Source organism: Acinonyx jubatus, chromosome B4 (genome assembly GCF_027475565.1).
Source record: "Acinonyx jubatus isolate Ajub_Pintada_27869175 chromosome B4, VMU_Ajub_asm_v1.0, whole genome shotgun sequence".
In the NCBI taxonomy this organism is placed as follows: domain Eukaryota; kingdom Metazoa; phylum Chordata; class Mammalia; order Carnivora; family Felidae; genus Acinonyx; species Acinonyx jubatus.
This window is the reverse complement of record NC_069387.1, coordinates 113899178-113921475: the sequence shown is the minus strand read 5'-3', so window position 1 is coordinate 113921475 and position 22298 is coordinate 113899178. Positions and strand designations below refer to the sequence as shown.

The following is a 22298-nucleotide window of genomic DNA, read 5'->3' as shown; positions in this document are numbered from 1 at the left end:
ATGGGTGAGGTGGGCAAATGGGGCTGCAGCGTTGGCTCTGTGGGCCAAACCTGGAATAAGGTGGAGCCCACCAGGGACGCTGTTGCAGATACTTACCAGCTGGTACAAAACAGGTACCACCCCGTAACTGCTACGGGCCGCGGCACTGGAACAGTGCCCCAAGAGTTGCTGGTGTGCAGGCATGAATTCATGGAGGAGGTCTGGGTGCCGGAGAAGACACCGGTTGCGTGAGAACACGGAAGAGGCTGGAGGTACAAGAATCCTTAAAAACTTAAGCCGGTGCAACCGTACCATAGTGTGCAAGCAGAAAATCAACTCTGCTGATGTGTTTGTGTTCCCCACAACGACATTGTGTAGGAAAAGAGCAGGTAGAGTGTAGACCTCGCCTGGTGCCAGGCACACAGCAGGTGCTTGACAGATATTCCTGAGAGAATTTATAAATGCACTTGCCATGAAACAGTGTATCAGAAATCCTCCCTTTGGGCTACAAGAGTTAATTTCCATGAGAACCTTCTTGCGTTTTGCTGGGTTTGGGATTATTTGTATATTATGTGATTTTCAAAACGTGAAATGGTGGTATGGATAGGAAAGGAAAAACAAGATGTCCTTGCAGAGAGAAAAGAATAATTTTTCCTTTAAATAAAACCAGAGAGAGCTGTTGAATCTCCTGGTATTTTTACCTTTGTTGTCTATCTTGTAAAATTCATGCAGGATAAAAATCAACAGTCTTTTACAAAGGCAGCTAGTTCAGTGTTTTAAAGGGGCATATATTAGGTGGCTTGAAATATCTGTGATGGAGAATTGCAATAGAATGTACTTTTTCTGCTGAGAAAATGATAGCGATCACTTTGTAACCGCAGGCACGGTATCAGGATGAAACATGGTGTTTGTGTGTTAAGGCAGAATGCCTCTTTGCGGTGATGATGAAGGCAGCAGCCGGCTTGGCCAAGTCAAGCAGTATCTGTTCTATAACGAATAAAACTTCTATGGCCTTTGAATACCAGACTAACCCCAGTGGAAAAACAAGTGCATGTCATAGGAGCTTGGGAATGGTGGATAGTTCTGACGAGCTCTCTTAGGAGGAGCTAAAGTATATGCAATTTTTGATGGAACGTAAAAGATTCCAGAGAATTTGTTTATTTGACTTACGCTACTCCTTTAAAAAAAAAATTGAAGTGATTTTTCAACAGATGTGTAATAAGGACATTAATGAAGTGGGTCTAGAAAATGAAAAATCAGAACCAAGGGAAAGAGAATGCAAACTATTATGTGTCCATGGTGCTTAAGGGAAACTTTATTGAGGCCCCAGGGCCTTGGGGCTCAGGCAGGAGGCTTCCCCGTGGGCAAAGGAAGAGCCAGTGGAGGGACCTTACTTGACCTTCTTCTTGGGGTGCAGGTTGTCGGTGTGGCCGCTGCTCTTCTTGCGGCAGTTGATCGCACAAGGGTGCAGGTGAGCATGAGGCTTGCAGCCGATCCTCTTGTCACAGGTGTGTTTCTGGGCCGGCTGGTGGAGGGAAAGCTCCATGATGCCGCCCCATGGGCGAAGCACCAGTGCAGGGTGGACTCTTTCTGGATATTGTAGTCTGACAGAGTGTGGCCAGCCTCCAGCTGTTTGCCCGCGAAAATCAGATGCTGCTGGACAGGTGGGGTGCCCTCTTTGTCTTGGATTTTGACTTTGACATTGTCAGTGGTGTCACTGGGCTTGACCTCAGGGGTGGTGGCTTTGCCCATCAGGGTCTTCACAAAGATCTGTGTCTCTGCATCTGCACAAGGCCACCGCCACTGCCAAACCGCTCAGCTGCCTCATTGAAGAGAAAGAGCAAAGGTAGGCTCTTTGATTGTTATGGAGAACTTCCTGGCAGCCATGGCCAAAGGGAGTCATGATAAGGTACGTAACTCACACTCTTGGAGAGAAGAGAGCATGTGAGTTTTTCAGAGGAAGCAAACCTTTTGTAAAAGATTGCAGTTTGGGGACGCCTGGATGGCTCAGTCGGTTAAACGTCTCACTTCGGCTCGGGTCATGATCTCACAGCCTCTGTTGGATGGCCTCTGTGAGACGGCTGACAGGTCGGAGCCTGGAGCCTGCTTCCGATTCTGTGTCGCCCTCTCTCTGCGCCTCCCCAGCTCACACTGTCTCTCTTTCTCTCTCTTTCTCTCAAAAAATAAGTAAACATTAAAAAAAATAGGGACATCTGGGTGGCTCAGTCAGTTAGGCGTCTGACTTCGGCTCAGGTCATGATCTCACTGCTCATGAGTCCAAGCCCCACCTCGGGTTCTGTGCTGACAGCTCGAGCCTGGGGCCTGTTTCAGATTCTGTCTCCGTCTCCCTGCCCCGCCTCTGCTTGCGCTCTGTTGCTCCCAAATATAAAATAAAACAAGAAAAAAAAAGTTTTTTAGTTAATAAAAAAAGATTGCAGTTTTAATTATTATTATTATTTTGAAACTGATCTTATTTTGATCATTTGGTTTACTTACTTTGTCCCCTGTTGTTTTTGTAACTGTTATAGTTACTCCTTTGCTTCGTAGTTTCCATATTGTCAGTAATCCACTCATTAGTTCCATCAAGGATACAGAGACAGGAAAGGAGGTGAATTCAGAATAGTCAGCTTTGTAGTTAGTTACTATTGTGGTTAAAGTCATACATGATGTCATTTTAACTAAGTTTGCACTGTTGATGACTTTTTTTTTTTTTATTCTTTGAGAACACAGAACAGAGAGTTATTTATATTTTTTAAATCCCTGTAACTTTATATAAACCCATCTAGCTTTTCACTGGGCTGGGGATTGGAACTCTTAATCAGTCTGTCAGTGTTAAAAAGTTAAATTCATGTCCACATCTTTATACATTTAATGTACATCTATAATAATCTAAAGTAGTATAATCAAAAAATTTTCTATTTGCTTCAGAAGAAAATTTTTGAACATTTTTTTAAGTGTATTTATTTTGAGAGAGAGAGAGCGTGTGTGTACCAGTGGGGGCAGGGGTAGAGAGAGGGAAAGAAAGAATCCCAAGTAGGCTCTGCACTGTCAGCACAGATCCCAGTATGGAGCTTGAACTCAAGAACCACGAGATGATGACCTGAGCCAAAATCAGGAGTTGGACTTTTAACTGACTGAGGCACCCCATACATGTTTTTTAAATTTTTAATGGCTATATAATATATGCCAGTGTTTTGTATGGTAATTCAGTCCTACAGTATATTTGAGTGTCTGTTTTCTCCGTGAATATTTTTCAGCAAACATATGTACATTTCACTGTTGAAGAAAATACAAGTGATGGGTTTACTAGATAAAAGAATATGCCTACCTTGACCATTGTATTATTCTCTGAAAGCATCAGTTAACTTTTTCACATTCTCACCCACAAAGAGGAGAAAAAGAGCTGTTGATAAACTAGTTATCTCCAAGCAACTTATGAATAGCTCTTTCCATCTCCTTTGTGGCTCACCTCTGTGTATCCAGTTCTCCCGATAGGCTTGGCATTCCTGGCAGCAAATTCTCATAATTAGCATTTAGTGATGTCAATGTTGCCCTCCTTTTGAAATATCCATTTATTGTATTTTGAGTTTCTGGTATATGGAATGTTGTGGCAGCAACTGCCAGTTGTGCGCAACATTCATTCTCTCTTTTTCAGAACCCACCTGTTTTAGCTGGTACATAGCCGTCCGGAATAAAGACTCTGTTTCCCAGCCTTCCTGGTCACCAGAGGAGGCTAGGTGGCTAGTTCTGGCTGATAGAATGTGAGTGCAAGGGTTGTTGGGGAACCTCTCGGATTCTTTTGAAAAAACTGGTGTGTGCCCTTTGCCTTCTCTTTCTTGTTTACCTCTTCCTCCATCCTTCTGCCTGGAACACAGTTATGGTCACCCGAGCTCTAGCCACCACATTGGATCATGAGAACAAGGGCCTCCTCGAAGGATGTGGGCACCGTGTCCCGGAGGACTTTTGGTTCTGTGAGGACTTTATGGACCAGAGCTGGCTTCCTTGGTGCTGCACTGCCTACCTCTAGACTTTGACATACAAAAGAAATGCATTTTAATTTTGTTTAAATCATCATTTTGGGTCTTGGTTCCTCACAAATGAATCTAACCCTGGCTGTAACACGTGTGTTTATTTATATATAAGAGGTTACATCAGTTTACATTCCCAGACATCATCATTTTATTGGATGTGAATATTGGACGATAAGGCTGACAGTTGAGATCAAATTCAAGGCAAAGTGCAGAGATCAAATGTTTTTCTCAATTCTTATACCCCTTTCTATTAAAATCATCTTGATGAGAATAGCTGTGTTTATTAGGCTTTTCTTATGTGCTTACCTCATCGAATCCCCTATGAGGAGGTACAATTTGCTATTTCCATTTTACAGATAAAAAAGATGAGGCTGGAAACGATTAATTAACTTGCAGGGTCACGCACGTAACCAGTGGTGGAGCTGCAGCGTATCCTGGATCTTCCTGACTCTACGGCCCAGCGTCTCACCTGTGCCGTCTCCTTCCATGTGCTGTTCTCTCTTCCAGGAACACCAGCCCTCCCTCTACCTTCTTGGCCTAGCTGCTTCTATGCTCCCTGAGTTTCCTCTTCTCCGGCAAGCATTCCTTGATTTCTCTGTGCCACTCCATGATCCTGTTGCCACCATAGCACCGTATATATCTTCTCTCACAGCATTTATCACATCTTCCTGAACGTGATATTTATCTCCCATGGTTAGACACGGAGGTCCTGTGGAAAGATTGAGTCTCATTCTTTATCATAGCCCTAGAACTTAGCATGGCACTTGGCACATAAGAGATGCTGAATAAATATTTGTTGAGTTGTTGAATGAACTCCTGTTGCTGTCCAAAAGATGTTTTTGCTACTTTTTAAAAGTTGTTTTTTGGAAAAAAAAAAAAGTTGTTTTTTGGCACAGATTATTCTGACTAGTCAGTCTGCTAGAATTTTTCTTGTTCTGGTATAGTCTTGCACCTACTAAATGTGTCTGTAATTTTCAAAGACTTGATTTAATAGATAATTTAGCCTTTGGTCATATGTGACATTTCCTCTTACTTCTCAGTGGGATGGCTCTGCTGTTAATGATTCCGCAGTATGAATCCACTTGTGTACTAATAGACTGCAGTGATCTTTTCCATGCAGTCAGGAGAAAAATGAGATAGTTGCGAACACACATATGCATAAATTCATTCAGAAAAATGACTGCCTGGATCCCAAATTACATAATTATCCTCTTTTCGTATTTAATGGATAAGATAAATAAGCGGTTTCGGCTCTTTGTATTGTCGAAAGATGTGCTGTTGTGTCAGAGGAGGGAAGAAACTAGAGCTTCCTGGGTAGTCAGACTGATGCCTCGTTGTTCAGTTCAGCCTTTACCGAATTGTCATTCAGAGAGCTTGAATTAATTGACTCCCATTCATGGGATTGAAAATTATTTCTTAACTGTAAATTCCTGTAGGGCACAGGGTCCTCATTTTCTGTATCTTTGAATACCCAACATTCAGTGCAGTCCTTGACATTGTATAGAGCCTCCTCAATCAAATATGGGCATCAACAGGAGGAATCATCTGCTGTCTCATTTAACTTGGAAGGCTGCTCATTCTTAGATTGTTTGAGCCTTTCACTTTTGTGCTATTGGCCTATTTACCTATTGGCATAGAAGTTGAAAGAGCAAGGTGATGAAACCAGAAGCCAAGGATGGGGAACTAACTAACTGCTGCCCTCAGGTTTGTTTGTTTGTTTGTTTAGCTAATTTAACTATTTTTAAAGTGTACTGTTGAGGGGCGTTAAGTGCAGTGACATTGTTGTTCAGCTGACCCTACCATCCATCTGCAGAACTCTTCATCTTCCCAAACTGATGACACTCTGTCCCCGTGAAACAGAAACTCCTGCATCCCCTCCCTGCAGCCCCTGTCTGCTTTCACACCATTCTGCTTTCTGTTGCTACGAATGTACACACTTGACTATTTTAGGTGGAATCGTGCAGTATTTGTCCTTTTTTGACTGGCTTATTTCACATTAGCATAGTGTCTTAAAGTTTCATTCATGTTGTAGCATATGTCAGAATGTCCTTGCTATTTAAGGTTGAGTTATGTCTATTTATGCATTCATCAGTCAAAGGGCACTTTGTGCTTTTTTAGCTTTGTGAAAACGCTGCTATGAATATGGGTGTAGAAATAGGCCCGCCTCTTAATTTCACCCCCCCCCCCCCGCAAAGGGTATGCATCCAAGAGCAACTTAAAAATCCTTTAGCATCATCAGATTGAAAAATTTGTGCTTCAAAGGACACCATCAAGAAAATGAAAAGACAACTCATGGGGTGGGAGGAAGTATTTGTGAATCACATATCTCAATGACTTATTTCTAAAATATGTAAAGAACCCTTATAACTCAACAATAACAAGGAGCACCCCCCAAATAATCCAGTTAAAAATGGGCAAAGGACTTAAGTAGACATTTGGCTGAAGATATACAAATGGTGGCCAACAAGTACAAAGAAATGCTCAACACCGTTACTTATCATGGCATACAGATCCAAACACATCAACTAGGATGACAATAATAAACAAAGACAACAAGTGTTGGCAAGGATGTGGAGAAAGTGGAGTTCTGGTGGGAATGGAAAATGGTACAGCCACTTTGGAGTACAGTTTGACACTTCCTCAAAATGCTGAACATAAAGTTATATAACACGGCAGTTCCTCTTCTAGGTAGTATATATCCAAGAGAAGTGAAAGATGTCCATATAAAAACTTGTCTGAAAATATTCATAGCAACTCTAATCACAATATCTAAAAACTGGAAGTAGCCCAAATGTCCTTCAACTGGTATACAGATAAAATGAGGTATATTTTTATAATGGAATATTATTTGGCAGTCAAAAGAAATACTGATACATTCTATAACCTGAATGAACGTCAGAAACATTATGCTATGTGAAAGAAGCCAGTCACAGAAGACCACATAGTGTGTGATTCTGTTTATATGGAATGTCCAGAGTAGGCAACTCTATAGAAACAGAAAATAGATAAATAATTTCCTAGGGTGGGGGAAGTGGGAAGGTGTCAGGGGAGAATGGAGAGCGATTGCTAATATGTGCGTTAAGACTTAATTTGGGAATGATGAAAATATTCTAAAATTAGATCATGGTGAGGATTGTAATATATTAATACATTAAAAATTATTGAGTTCTATACTTTAAATCGTGAACTTTATGGTATATGAGTAATATCTCAATAAAGGTGACAGGGCACCCGAGTGGCTCAGTTGGTTAAGTGTCTGACTTTGGCTCAGGTCATGATCTTGCAGTCTGTGAGTTTGAGCCCCATGTTGGACCCTGTGCTGACAATTCAGAGCCTGGAGCCTGCTTCAGATTCTGTGTGCCTCTCTCTCTCTGCCCCTCCCAGGCTGATGCTGTCTCCCTCTCCAAAAATAAAGAATGAAATCCTGCCATTTGCAGCAACGTGGATGGAACTGGAAGGTATTATGCTGAGTGAAATCAGTCAGAGAAGGACAGGTATCATATGTTTTCACTCATATGTGGATCTTGAGAAACTGAACAAGACCATGGGGGAGGGGAAGGGGAAAAAATAGTTACAAAAAGAGAGGGAAGAAGGCAAACCACAAGAGACGCTTAAATATGGAGAACAAACAGGGTGGATGGTGGGGGAAAAGGGAGAAAATAGGTGATGGGCATGGAGGAGGCACTTGTTGGGATGAGCACTGGGTGTTGTATGTAAGCCAATTTGACAATAAATTATATTAAAAAAATAAATAAGTAAACATTTTTAAAAATTTTTTAAAAAAGGTGTTAAAAACGTTAAGCGGTGGGATCCTAGCGTTCCACAGGATGATGTGCTATCATGAAAGCAGTCTTTTTTCTCACCCTCCATAAAATAGAATAAGGACAGATTAGAGACTTGCCATTGAAAATAGGCAAGAAGGGGCTCCTGGGTGTGTCGTTTGAGCGATCGACTTCGGCTCATGAACTCGTGGTTTGCGTTCGTTGGAGCCTGCATTGGGCTCGCTGCTGTCAGTGCAGTATCACTTCCAATCCTGTCCTCTCTGCCCACACCTCAAAAAAAAAATACGTAATACCTAAAAAAAAAAAAAAAGGAACTATGAAGAAAAAAGAAAATTAAACTGTTTTGTTTCCCATGGTTGCAAGAAATAAAACAGATTTTTGACAACATTTATCCATTTCCTAAAAATGTAGCAATTTTTTCCTTTTACAAATAGAGACGATTAATGAAATTGAGCTTTGCATCACAGAACTTTAACAAACTTTAAAGATATTTTTTTTTCCGTCTTTCCCTTGGCATGTAAGCCTTTCTGCCTCTGACTTTGTAGGCGAGGCGGTGTGCACCCGTATGACTGCATGTCTGCACTTCCCGCCTACAATTACCTCCTTTTCGCACATGATTCTCTTCTTCAGTTGGTGTTTGGCCCCTAATAGTCAACTGACTTTTTATAAACCAACAGTCCGTCTTCTTTCTAATAAGTTGTTCTTAGTCTACCAGCAGGTGTGGTTAAGGCTAACTGAGAGAGATTTACTTGTTATGCCTTGGAAAATACCTATTAATTTAAATTTGGGATTGTGTGTAGATTTTATTTATCTGCACTATTCCTGGCTTTGGTTAACATGTGGCCAAACTCTGCCGGCCTCTGCTTTAACTCTTAGTTCCCATTGCCCTCCCATCCTGCCCCTCACACAGCGCCCCCCCCCCCCCCCCACCCCTCGCCGGGATTTGTATCTAGGTACCTGGCTCATTGATTGAGGAATTGTGGGAAGACCAGTGCCTTTTTTAAACCTGTCACAGTGCCTTGCACTGTGTAGGTGCTTAGTGATCGTTTGCTGTGTGATTTGCTGTGTGAATAATTCTATGTAGAACTTAAAGATGTGAGCCATAGAAAAGCAGTTTCCATGTGGTAACTTTGTTTTATTTTTTAATGTCTGCTAAAAGAATGTACACAACCCGCTGAGAAAAATGCATGCCGCTTACTGTTTGAGTGGTCATGACATAGGTTTATAAGCATGCCAACATGGTTAAAGCACAAGAATTAAACCACAAGCATGAAAATAACGTTTGACTTTTCTTCCTGACAATCTGTGCATGAAATTTGTCAGGGCAGAGTCTCCCAAAGGCACCTCTGGAATGCGAGCTCTGAATGACTTTTTGGTTTTTGTTGGTGGGGCAGATCAAAGACATCAGTTCTGTTAGTGCTTTAACCAAGAGAAAGATAAACCAAATCCAGAGCCGCGCACGCACTTTTAAAACAAATACCTTGTTTCCTGACGTCTTGTTTCCTACTGTAGCATGATTTGCGCTGGCCACAAAGAATGTAAGTGATTTTTCTCAAGTTGCTACTTTTTTTGGCTATTGCTCTTAGAAGTAGAAGGTGGAATATTTACCATCAGAGAACAGAAGACAAAGGTTTAATTTCTGTTTCAGCAAGATGAGTTTGAGAGATTAAACAATGGAGGAGGTAAGTGGATGAGCCTGCTGTTGTTGCCATCATAGTACTGGTGGCCATTGTGAGGGGGGTAAGAAACTGAAGGCCTGACAGTACAGGTATCTACCTTTCCCGTCTGTGTCCTCTATTCTGGCCACATCCCACCTTCTCAAGGAGGAAGGGTCTTGCTCCAGAAGTCCAGACAGCCGAGTTTGAGACCAGGCCCTGCCTTTGACTTGGAGGAGTCTTAGCCTAAGGAATCCTGTCCCCTACTTTGGATATTTGTGGGAGCAGTTTTAGTTGTTACAGTTATGAGTATGACATTATTTATGAGTTTTATTCACTTCAGGTTAATAAAGGTGGTATTGTAAATACTGATTATGAAAAGGTGGTGGTGGATCTTTAGTTTTAGTGTTGAGAACCACTTGGGTTAGATCACTGGGCTCTCTGAGCCTTAATTTGCCTTTTTCTGAAATGGAGATAACAACTGCTCTGGCCATCTCTCGGAATTATATTTGAGGATCAAATGTGGAAATAATGTGAATTGCTGTGTTTTCTCAACTGCAAAATAGGGGGAATGCCAGCTTAACACAACCCTGGTCAGGATTAAGTAAGGGTCGCACACGTGAAGCCCTTGGCAAATGGTTTAGCGGAATGCAATGATAATGTGTCCCCCATCAACTAATTATTTAATCCTGACTTCCTACCATAAACTCTGTTGCCCAGCCGGCTGCCTTACGATTGACTGCATACATTGAGTGACGTTCCTTCTTCCTATCTCAGACCTTGCTGCTTGCTCCCTCTCTCTCTGACCCTTCCTGGAATTTTTCTCCCCGTCCTCTCTGCCTGTTCCAAACTGTTCTTTCTCCAAAATGTCTCTCCTCTAACCTCACACAGGGCTCAGTGGGAAGTGTCCTGTTCAGTTGTTCGCCTCTTGGAACACTTGGTTTTCTTTCCATGCACAGGTGTTTTATTGCTCCCTGGGATCTAAGTTCCTTGGCCTTAGAACTCAGGGCTGCTTGACTGGTAGGTAATGGAAAGTCGTTTGTTGATTTTCCACACCCAAGGGACATACTTGAGAATGAAATAAGCCAGCAAACCTAAGCCTTTTCTTCCTTGGAGATAATATAATCACCCAAACAATAACACTCAAATAGTTATAGACTTTAAGAACAGGAAAGAATCTTAGGGAGTTACTCTTTACTGCTTATCATAGGTGCTTTATATGCTTTCTATCCTTTGTTTCTCATAATAATATTAAAAGGTAAATGTAGTTACTCACATTTTACAGGCAAAAAAATCTAAGACTCAGAGATGTTAAATAACTTGCCCAAGGTCACTCATCGGGAACTAGCAGAAGGGCAGGTGAAACCTAGCTTTTTGTCTTCAAGACACATGTTCTACTATTTTACTCTCCTTGAGGGAAATGAAGTTTTGGTCATCACTAGAAAACAGCATGTGAGAGGGCGCCTGGGTGGCTCAGTTGGTTAAGTGTCCGACTCTTGATTTCAGCTCAGGTCATGATCCCATGGTTTGCGGGATTGACCCCCGGATTGGGCTCTGCACTGAGAGTGTGGAACCTGCTTGGGATTCTCTGTCCCCCTCCCCCTCTGCCCCTTCCCTGCTTGCTCTCTCTTAAAAATAAATAAATAAACAAACTTAAAAAAAAGAAAGTAGGGGCACCAGTCAGTTAAACATCTGACTTCATCTCAGGTCATGTGGTTCATGGGTTTGAGCCCCGTGTCGGGCTCTGTGCTGACAGCTCAGAGCCTGGAGCCTGCTTTGGATTCTGTGTCTCCCTCTTTCTCTGCACCTCCCCTGCTTGTCTTCTGTCTCTCTCTCTCTCAAAACTAAATAAACATTTTAAAAAAAATAAAAAAAAAAAAGTGTGGGGTGAGAAATCTAAGAGAATCTGTGTTAAAAAAAAAAAAAACATGAAACAGCCATCCTTTCCAGTGTAGAAACAACTGAGGTATAGACACTGGGTGTTATTAGATGGCCCCAATCTAAGCCAGATTGATGTTTTGCTAGGATGCCAGTGAAGGGGAGAGGAGCTTCATCCTGCAGTGTCGTGAGAAGCACCAGGAAGACATACAGAATGCAGCAAGCCAGTTTGAATAACACAGTGGCAGGTGCACAGCATCTGAGACTGTGGGCTTGGACCCCTGCTTTACAGCCTTGTCAGTTGTAGGACCTTGGACAGCTTCCTTATTTATCTTCTCCATGCCTCAGTTTCTGCATTTGTAAAATGCAGGGATTATAATAGAACCTACCCTTCAGGGTAGCTGTGAAAATTTTGGAAAGATTTAATACTCATAAATACCGAGAACACTGCCTGGCACATAGTAAAGGCTCAGTAAGTGTTGGGGGTTGTTGCTATTACTGTTACTGAGGCTGTAGAGAGTATTGCCAGAGAACTTCAAATTTTCATGGCTGCTTGGTAAGGGCCAAGGCTGGTGGCCCAGAATCAGTCTCAGAAGCCTGGAGCTGGTGGCCCAGAATCAGTCTCAGAAGCCTCATGGGTGTGTGACCACGTGTAGCTGGCAGTGTGTCCAGTGAAGGCCGGAGACAGTCTTAAGATGCTGAGCAGTTTTATTATTAAAAGTAAATACCAACACACTCTATTTTTCTTTCAAGAATCCAGAATAAATTGATTTTCTAGGCAACGTTTGTAATTAAGTGCTAAGTCCCTCACACTGTTCTCTGGAAGTCCTATTTAAGTTCCAGAGAGGCATGAACAGTTTATGAAAGTTTTAGATTTGCTGATTGACCCTTCATAAAGTTGGGCTTACCTGCTTTTAGGAGAGCACTTCACTTATTAACTGAGTGAGGCTGCATGGGCCTCAGGTTACCTGGTTGGCTCGCAAGGTGCTTAGGAACACCAAGGAGTGTTTCCCTGATGAGATGTGGAAAACATTAAAGGGCTAGATCTGGAAGGGGAATTTCAGCCGATGTTTCTGATGTCGGTGTTTTGGTCAGCCTGAGGCGTCAGCTCATCTCGTTCCCTACTGGAAAGTGGGAGCGAGAGACCGACGTGATCCCTTAACCCGTTCACATTTGGTCATGCAGGGTGGGAAATGGCAGTCACTCTTTCATCAGCTTCCTTTCATGTACTTTAAAATACCTGTACAATTGTTTTCTTCTTTGTAAGGGCCTTGGAACTATGATGCTGGACACAAGCACACAACCCTGCTGGTCTTGAGCTGGTATTGTTCTGTGGCTTGTGTTGTGAAGCTTAGTTGATGATAGTCCTGTAGGGATGATTTCCCACCCTTTGCTCCAGAGAGGCTCCTCACCAGCCTTTACACCTGTCCCAGGGTCCCTTTCCCTAGAATTCCGGGAGCCCCGTTGTGGCACCCCATACCTAATTTTGGGAATTTGGAAAGCTGCCATTGTACGGGACTATTGCCGTACACAGAACCCCCACGGGGTCTCATAAAGATGGGAATGGAAGTGCTATGGGAAATCTGTGCTACAGCACCTTCCCGAGACTGACTGTATCTGGAAACGTGGCTGGTGTTCAGGTGACAGCAGCTCCTTGTGTCTTCCCATGGCAGCTCAGAGTGGTAGGGACCCTCCCTTATCCTGGCAAGCAAAGAGATTGGAGTTCAGAGAGGTTGAGGAGGGAGAGGAGGTATAGTGGTTCACCTTCTATTCTCTGAACGATGGTCCAGAGGATTCTCATAAACTGTACATTGAGTTGCAGAAAATGAACAAACGTTCTCTGTTTTTATTCCTCAAGGTCAGCTTTTCATGGCTTTGTCCCTGTCATGCATTAGTAATAGCTGATACTCATTAAGCTTTTGATTTCTCATTAGACCTCACAGCGCTATGAGGAAATTGATAGTACTCCCATCTTTACAAAGAGGAAACCAAATTTGAGAAAGATGGACTTTCCCATGGTGTCACAGCTAGTAAGAGACACACTGGAATTTGAACCCAGGTCCAACTGCCACATCATTGATTTAGCTGTGATGCTGACTATCCCCTGGCTTTCCATCCTCAATTCTTCCCTAATTCCACAGTGCAAATGCTGCCTGCAAAACATTAAGACCATTTCATGCTTTGTATTTTGCACTGGTGAAATCCTGTGAGTGGCTTTCTGTGCTGGGAGGTTCATGTCCATCCAATTCCTTTATGCTCTGAAAAGGAGGAGCCTCCCTCTTTTGAACAGAGCACAGAATGTTCAGAAGTATGAGGCCTGAAGGAGAGTCTGGTGGGAGCAGCTTACCGAGGGACCCTGTTCTTCCTCCTCTCCCCTCTTGGTCACCTTCCCTTTGATCCTTGCTGCCACTCCCCTCCTCTGGCCCATTGGAGATCCCAATTTCTACTTTTCTCTCTAGCCCAGACCCCTTTCTTGAGGCACATCTAAACAGGAAATTGGCATTTTCAAAAGAACTTTTGCTCAGGAGGGAAAACCAAAAGAAATTAATAACAGAAAAGAAGTGTGTTTTCACTTCATATTTTTGTTTCTAAAACTATGGATTTTACTGAGCCCCCAACCCCTTTCAGCACTTAATGGATGTGAGCAGACTGCTAGCCCTTTGCTGGCCTGTAGGTGCCATTTTCTTTTCCCAGCATCTGAGATCTGATTTATTTGCCACCCGCTTTTTGAAGTGCAAACCTTTTTCTCTGGATTGGGTCCTCACAATTGATTCTAGTTTCCAGCCTGAAGTATAGTGATAGTTTAAAAATATACTGACAGGGCACCAGAGTGGCTCAGTTGGTTAAGTGTCTGACTCTTGATTTCGGCTCAGGTCACGATCTCATGATTCATGAGATTGAGCCCTGTGTTGGGCTTTGTGCTGATGGTGCAGCTTGCTTGGGATTCTCTCTTTCCCTCTCTCTCTGCCCCTCCCCTGCTTATTCTCTCTTTCTCTCAAATAAACTTAGTAAAATATATTCAGAAATTCTCTGTAGTTTAAAAGGTTGAGATAAACTTTCTTCCTCTTGAGTATAGGCTGTGTTTGATGACTCACTTCTAATTAATAGAAAGTAGAGGAAGTGATGGCATTAGATTTTGGAGACTAGGTCATAAAGGCATTGCAGCCTCTATTTTGCTCTTTTTTTAGATTACTAGTTCTGGGGGAAGCCAATTACCATTTTATGAGGATGCTCAATCCTACCGAGAGGCTCACCTGGCAAGGGAATGGAGGCATCCTACCAACAGCCACGAGACTGAGCCATCTTGGAAGTACTTCTTCCAGCCCCAGTCAAGCTTTCAGATGAACACTGCCCCAGTTAGTATCTTGACTGCAGACTCTTGAGATCCTGAGCTAGAGCAACCCAGCTAAATTGCTCCTGAATTTTGACCCACAGAAACTGTGAGATTATATAAATGTTTGTTGCTTTAGACCCCTAAGTTTTGGGAGTAAATTGTTATGTAGCAATAGATAATCAATATGGGTGCATAACTAATTTTTGAGTACTATTTGGGGCAATGATTGTTGTACGCTAGTTTCATTGACTTCCAGTTTATTCTTGTTTAGGAACTTCCTAGCTGGTTAAATTATTTCAACCATCTAAGCTTCAGTTTCTTCTTCTCTAAAATGGGGATAATAATAGATTCTACCTCAATGAGTTGTTTTAGGTGCCTGGTTCATAGTAAGGCACTCAGTAAATAGGTAACCAGTCGTGTTAATATTCTCAACTAACATAATTCATAGTTCCTCTTTTTTCCTCAATCCATTCTTTTCTCCTATTGCCACAACTTCTCACTTCCTAGAGAAACCTGATAAAGAACTTGCTGTTACACCATGAGCATAGGTCTCTTTTAGCCCTTACCATGTTATGCTATGATAGATTACTTATGGATCTCACTAGTCAGCAATAAGCTTTACGAACATAGGAAGGAACTTATGGTCTTTATTTCCATAGTTCCTAACACCAGATAAATGAATGGATAAGTTATACAACTTCATGTGATATATTTGCCCATAAGTTGATATTGGTACTTAATTATAATTAACTTATGTAATTAAAATTAACTCCTGTCTCCAACCAAAGAGGGTACATATTAAAAAGAAGAGCAAACTGGAGAGTCCCTTGTTCATTTTGCTCTCTGCCTTTCTATCCCAAGAAACTATGATTTTACTGTGGGTTCATAATTGTTCTCACTTCCGTATCTTTTGAGCATATAGAGACCATTTAGAAGTTCAAGGGGAATGTTGCTATGAGGACATCTTCACAGTAGGTAAAATATAGTTGATTTTTTGAAGCATTTTATTTTTATTTATTTGTTTTTAAATGTTTATTTATTTATTCTGAAAGAGAGCGAGCAGAGGAGGAGCAGAGAGAGGAGACAGAATCCCAAGCAGGCCCCGCACTGTCAGCACAGAGCCTGACGAGGGGCTTGAACCCACAAACTGTGAGATCATGACCTGAGCTGAAATCAAAAGTCAGAAGCTTAACCTACTGAGCCACCCACGTACCCATTAGGCATTTTAAATTCAAAACTATGATTCAGATTATTTATTGCAACACAAATTCTCATACTGTGGGCATTGAACGCTTTTCTCTAATGCTGGAAAGCAACATATCACAGAGAAAGTGAATGGGATTGTGTCTGACACAGGTCCAAATCTAGATCTAGAATTTATGAGGTATATAGCCACTCACTCATGTAACCAGGCTTCCATGAATCTTCTTATCCCACATTCCCTCTACTTACTCAGTAGATGTCTACTTATTCAGTAGACATTTGATAGGTATTTTCCATATGTCGAACAATGCCAAGTACAGGGGCTATGCCATCAAACAAAACCTGGTCCTGTCTGTAGGGATTTCTGAGGACTGACAAGTTAGGGTCAACACATGGGGTGAGTGGGTATCCAGCAGCTCTCCAGCACAGCATTATGGGGTTAAATTTTTCTTAACACAGATTCTGGGCCATATTCAGCCCCTGGTGATTGTATATTTCCAGCTGGTAGGTTTGGATCCTATGGAGCAGTCCAGTGTGGTGTTTACTTTCAGGTTTGCTTTGCTAAGGGAAATCTGGGACTTGTTACTCTGCTATTAAAACATTAATTAGTTCTACTTGAGACAGTAAGCATCATGTAAGCCAAAATTAGTAATTTTAATATCTCTTCTGCTGGTGCCAAATGGGAGTGAGAGCCAGATCTGGTGGAATGTGAGCCTAATGCTCTAGGCCCAAAAGCCAAGGGATGCTCAGCAGAATTTAACAAGGGAGGAGGGACTGGGCCCATGGTAAACACACAAACTGCTCAGGAGAGTCCTAGAAACTGGAAAAAGACAACTTGTTCATGTGACTCTGTGTCTTTCATGATACTCCTTGACAAAATTCATTTATCCCACCCATCCATCTGTCTGTCCATCCATCCAGTCCTTCTGTCCATTCATGCATCTGTCCATTCATCCATTGACAAATGCTGCATATCAGAAGTAAACAACATATATATTAACACCCAGTGTTAGGGAAAAAGGAGACGAATATTCTTTCAGTATTGATCCTGGGAGTACTGATTGATCCAGTTGCTCTGGAGAGCAATTTAATAACACTTAAAGTTGCTCTAATTTATATTTCCATTTGTCAAGCAATTCCACTTATAGGAATCTATCTGGAGCATTTAGTAATGGAAATATACATAATGTGTAAGAATGTTTATTACTGTTTTTTATCATAGCCAAAAAAGGGGGAAACAAATGAATTGTCCAGCAGTGTAGGGAAGTAGTGACCAGCTTGTCTGGACATAGGGTGGGACACAGTGAAGTCTTACAACAATGTGCTTTGGAAGACAGTTTAGTTAATGCCACATTGTTAAAACAGTGGGTCGCAAAGCAGTAAGAGTAGAATTCTAATTTTGTATATTAAATGTATAAAAAACAGTGTTGACAGTGGCTATCTCTGAATTACTTTAATGTTCAAATTTTTGTTCTTTGTGTATTTCCAGACTTTCTACAGTGAACATGAATTACCTTTGTAGTTATGAAAAGGCATTAAAATAGACCTAATAAGAGGACAGCTTGCCTAAGGGTCTTGGTCAAGTGCTTTGGACCAGTGAGATGAGAATTCAAGAGTGGAGCTTAGCTGAAACAAAGCTGTTCTGTTTCTCCTGTCTGCATGTGTACTTTAATTCGTTCAGCAGATACCAGTGTTTGCTCATGTGAGTCAGGCAATAAGGTTAGAGAGGTAGGCAGGAGCCAGATCACTGAAGACTGTGCAAGTCAGCCCATGTTAGGGCTTTGGGTTTTATTCTAAATGAGGTGGAAACTGCTAGAGGATTTTAAATTGAAAACTGGCATGATCTGATCACCCTGACTGCTCTGAGCCACCATAGTCAGAGATACAAACTTGGTGTATGTTGCATGTGGGAGTAGATGGAAAAGGACGTGATTCTTCTCCTCAAGGTCTGGGAAGGGGGATCTTTGGGAGCAGGCTCAGACCCAGAGAACAACTACTAAAGTGTCCTCGAATGCACCAGCTGCCCCAGACTTGACCAGCAATCACAGGGGTCAAGGACAATCCTGGAAAGTCTTTCTGCAGAGAGGGCTGCTTATTGAAGTGTTTGGAGAGCTGGAATCCTTGGCACTGCTGAGTATCTGTCCAGTTAAGCCGTTGCTCAATATAGTCCGGAAGGTGGCTGAGAGCCCTTAGGTGCTGGACAGCTTCCACTGGCTGCTCCAGATCCCTCTTCCACATCCTGCTCTGGGCCCTGGGAGGTTAATTGGTGTGAACCAGATACAGACTCTCTCACCCTCTTGTTGCCCATTGGTTTCACCCAGTGGGGAGGCCAGTGAGAGTGGTTGGAGGGAGAAGAGTGGTATTAGGGTAACTTTCCCCCACCTTCATCTGTTAAGTCACCTCTGGCTCCTGAGTCCCTTGACCACAGGTTTCAGCTTCTGTCAATCTTACTGACTCCTTCCAGGGTCAGTAAATGTTCCCTCCCTTCAACCTGGCAGACCTGGGGGTGGTGAGAGTCCCTTTGGTTATGAGTCCTGAGGCCTGCACTCCCTCTTGAAGTTTCTCTACACCCTACCCACACCTTTGTAAACAATCCCTTTATTAGTCTCACCTCTAATTATGCAATTTGAGTTTGCCATCTGATTCTTGCAGGAAGTCTGTCTAATAATAAGCCTTCTTCCTGGTGGAAATCTGGGATGTTCTGATCAAACAGGATTAGGGGCTGTATCACAGGAGCCCACAGCCCAGAATGGCCTCGGTGAGGGCTTTGGTTAGTGGGACTTTCCAGCCCAGTACTGGGCTGGGAAACCCGAATGAGGGTTTTATTTATTTCAGCTTTCTCCCGAGCAAGCTGTGTGGCTTTGTCTTTTAGCTTCTCTGAGCCTCAATTTCCATGTGTAAGGGAGGCAATCTGTTTGAATTCTGAAATTTTATTATTGTTATTATTATTTGTAAGTAATCTCCCCACCCGACATGGGCCTCAAACCCACAACCCCGTGATCAGGGGTCACATGTTGCACTGGCTGAACCAGCCAGATGCCCCTCCCAAAATATTACTTTTAATGGTAACTTTCTGACTAATTAAATTCATGTTCACTAGAGAAAATCAGGAACCATGTGGAAAGGCAAAATCAAATAAAAATCACCTTAGTTCTACCATCCAGAAGGTAACTCTTAATGTTTTTCAATGCTTACATATGTTACTATTTTTAAGAATCAAATTCATGGAGCGTATTTGGTTGAACAACTAATCTGTAGGTTGTGTTGACCATTGTAGGAGTATAAAGGTGGGTAAACACGGTCTCTGCCCTCCAGGAATTGGTAATTTAATGGTAAATACCGTTCTCTATAGTTATACACATCAGGTACTTCCCATGAGAGAGAGAAGTCCTTCCATCTGTCGCTTAAATCTGCAGAGTTTTAATGCCATTTGTGATGTAATGTTGCTTGTGTTTGAAGATTTTTCCCGTGAATTATGTGTAGAAGTAGGGCTCTCGTGCGCTAATGAGGAAAGGGTAGACTTTGCCTGTTAATATTCATTTCTTTGACCACCTACCCTAACCGCACCTGAACTGATAGGGAGAAGCATCTTGTGTCTCTGACTCTCTCCTGCTCATTTTCAAGCTGCACTGCCACCCCTGCCATTCTGACTGACTAAAGCCTAATGGGCAATATGACAGCCACAGATGGAACGGCTGACAGAGGGGAGAGAACTTTAGGAGTAACAGATCATCTGGAAGCCAGCCCTTCTTTGCTGGGACAGTCCACCTTGCAACAGGAAGCATCAAGAAATCCTGGAAATCTGGGGGCACCTGGCTGGCTCGGGGGGGGGGGCCCTTGATCTCAGGGTTGTGAGTTCAAGCCCCACGTTGGATGTAGAGATTACTAAATAAATAAACAAACAAACTTAAAAAAAAAATAGAAATCTGACCTAATGTGATCAAAGAGGCAAGAGAGCAGGCAGAGCATAGGAATATTGAGAGACTTTCACTTATTTGGATAAAATGTGTCACTAAAGGCCATTGAACCTTTATTCAGCATGCCAGAGCTGCTATATTTATTCATGAAATTCTACGTGTCTTTTTCCAGTCCGGTTTTGAAGTGGAGATGTATGACCCCTGCCTGGCAGAATGCCCTGCTTACACACCATCCCTGTAACCTGGCCCTAGTTTCAGGGGAATCTGGGTCTGTAGCTGAATCAACTAAGGGCAGTTTTTCCTCATTGTACTAACCTTCCCCGAAAGTAATATTCCCGTACCCCTTCCAAATAAATGGAAGGTCAGTTCAAATTGTAAATATTGTATTTATCTTCTTCTACCACAAACTTTGAGTGTGATTTTCTTTTTTTTTCTTTTACAAAGAGAGAGAGAGAGCAAGAGAGACCGCCTATCCATGCCCATGGGGAGAGGGGGCAGAGGAAGAGGGAGAGAGAGCGAGAAAGAGAGAGAGAGAGAGAGAGAGAGAGAGAGAGAGAGAGAGAATCTCAAGCAGGCTCCATGCCTAGCACAGAGCCCTGCATGAAGCTCAGTCTCACGACCATGGGGTCATGACCTGAGCCAAAACCAACAGAGCTACCCAGGCACCCCTGAATGTGATTTTCTTGAATTTAGTTTAGATCAATGTCCAGTGCCATTCCATTATTTGAAAAAGATCCCTAGCCCACCCCGACAAATAGAATTTGTCTCCCAGGATGCAGGAAAGAGACATGAAAGGAGGAGTAAATCTTGGTGGTGGCATGCATTTGGGACTTCCTAGTTCTCAAGAAATTCAGGCGTGACCATAACTTATTTGGGTGTTACTGAGAAAAGCAGTTAGAAACAAAGAAAAATAGAGGGGCCTGGATGGCTCAGTCGGTTAAGCACCTGACTTTGACTTAGGTCATGATCTTACAGTCCGTGAGTTCAAGCCCTGAGTCAGGCTCTGTGCTGCCAGTTTAGAGCCTGGAGCCTGCTTCAGATTCTGTGTCTCCCTCTCTTTCTGCCCCTCCCCCACTCATTCTCTCTCTCTCTCTCTCTCTCTCTCTCTCTCTCTCTCACTCTCTCGCTCTCTCTCTCAAAAATAAATGTTAAAAAAATTAATAATAAAAAAAAGAGAAAAATGAAACGACATCCAAGGTCGAAAATCAATTTTGAATTATTTGTAGAGAAGGAAATTCCAGTCCCATAACAGAAATGGCCCTTGGGAAATCTGTCTTCCTCAAAAGAGTGACGCAGACAACATGCACAATAGGAGCTTTGGTGGTGTTCAGCTTGGAAGAGAAGGTTCAGGATTAACAAGCACACTGGCTGTCATGTAGAGGAGGGATTAAATTTTTGCTGTGTGTGAGGCAAAGGGGTTGAACTGGTATGTTAGTGTGTGAAACTTCTAGAGGGAGATTTCTCTTTAGTGTAAGAAGACATTTCTGGGAGCTGTACAAAGATGGAAAGAGATCTTTGCACCTAGAGGCAAAAAGTTTCTGGTCACTAGGCAGAGGCAGGGAGACTGCCTGACCTCCCTTCTGATTGTATCTTCCTCTTGCTTGCTACACTCCAGCCACAACTCTTTTTTTTCAGATCCCCAAAGGAGCCAAGCTCTTCTCCACACTGTTGTGACCTCTGTCTGGGATGCCCATGTCCCTCGCACCATCATCAGCCTGTGAAATCTTGCTCTTTCTTGAGGTCTCAGTGTAATGGTTTCATCCTCGTACAGGTCCTTCCTGACCCTCTTGTCTAAGGAAGATCTTCCTGTTAAAACTGTACCATAATGTCTTGCACTTTTCGTTTATAGCACTTGCCAAACTTAGGCGATATCCTGTATCTCGCATGTATACACACACACACACACACACACACACACACACACACACACGTTTATATAAAACAATACAGATGTAATTTGTATCACCATTTGTTTAATGTATGTTTCACCACAAGAAGATAAGCTTTGCAGAAGGTACCCTGTCTTTTTCATTCCCGGATTCTCTTGTGTTCAGCACTTGAAACATGGTAGGTGCTCATTAAACATATTAATGCATGAATGAATTAATGAGATTTGTGCACCAAAGTGTCTTGATTAGTATACCGTGAGAGTGGGACATGAACCACTAGGAGAGGTTTTGCGTGGGCCCTGGATCTAGAACCAAATAATGCTGTATCACCTTGTGTGAGAGTGATTTCTTTTCACTTTACTTTCAGTCCTTCTGATTTTGTCAAAGAGAACAGTTTGGTTTGGTGACAGTCTGTAACTGCCAGTCTGTCACCTGCCAATCTCTCTTGTCAATGCAGTGAGAGATCAGGCCTCAGCAAGCGACACAGTCTAGCTGGAATTTAATAACATGTTGTGTTATCATCATACTCATTCGTAGGTTGCCTTTTATTTGTGATGAGATTGATTTTTACTTTATGGAGAGGATCTGAAGTTTTCTTTTAAAATAAGTTTGTAGAGGCTCCTGGGTGGC

General features: G+C 42.5%; 1 protein-coding gene and 1 pseudogene across 2 annotated transcripts in view; one reads left to right on the top strand and one right to left on the bottom strand.

The window, feature by feature from the left end:
- Positions 1–22298, top strand: part of TMCC3 (transmembrane and coiled-coil domain family 3) — a 282827-nt gene that overhangs the window by 69641 nt on the left and 190888 nt on the right. The gene's annotated exons all lie outside the window — the stretch shown is intronic.
- Positions 1174–18100, bottom strand: LOC106973402 (ubiquitin-60S ribosomal protein L40-like; annotated as a pseudogene).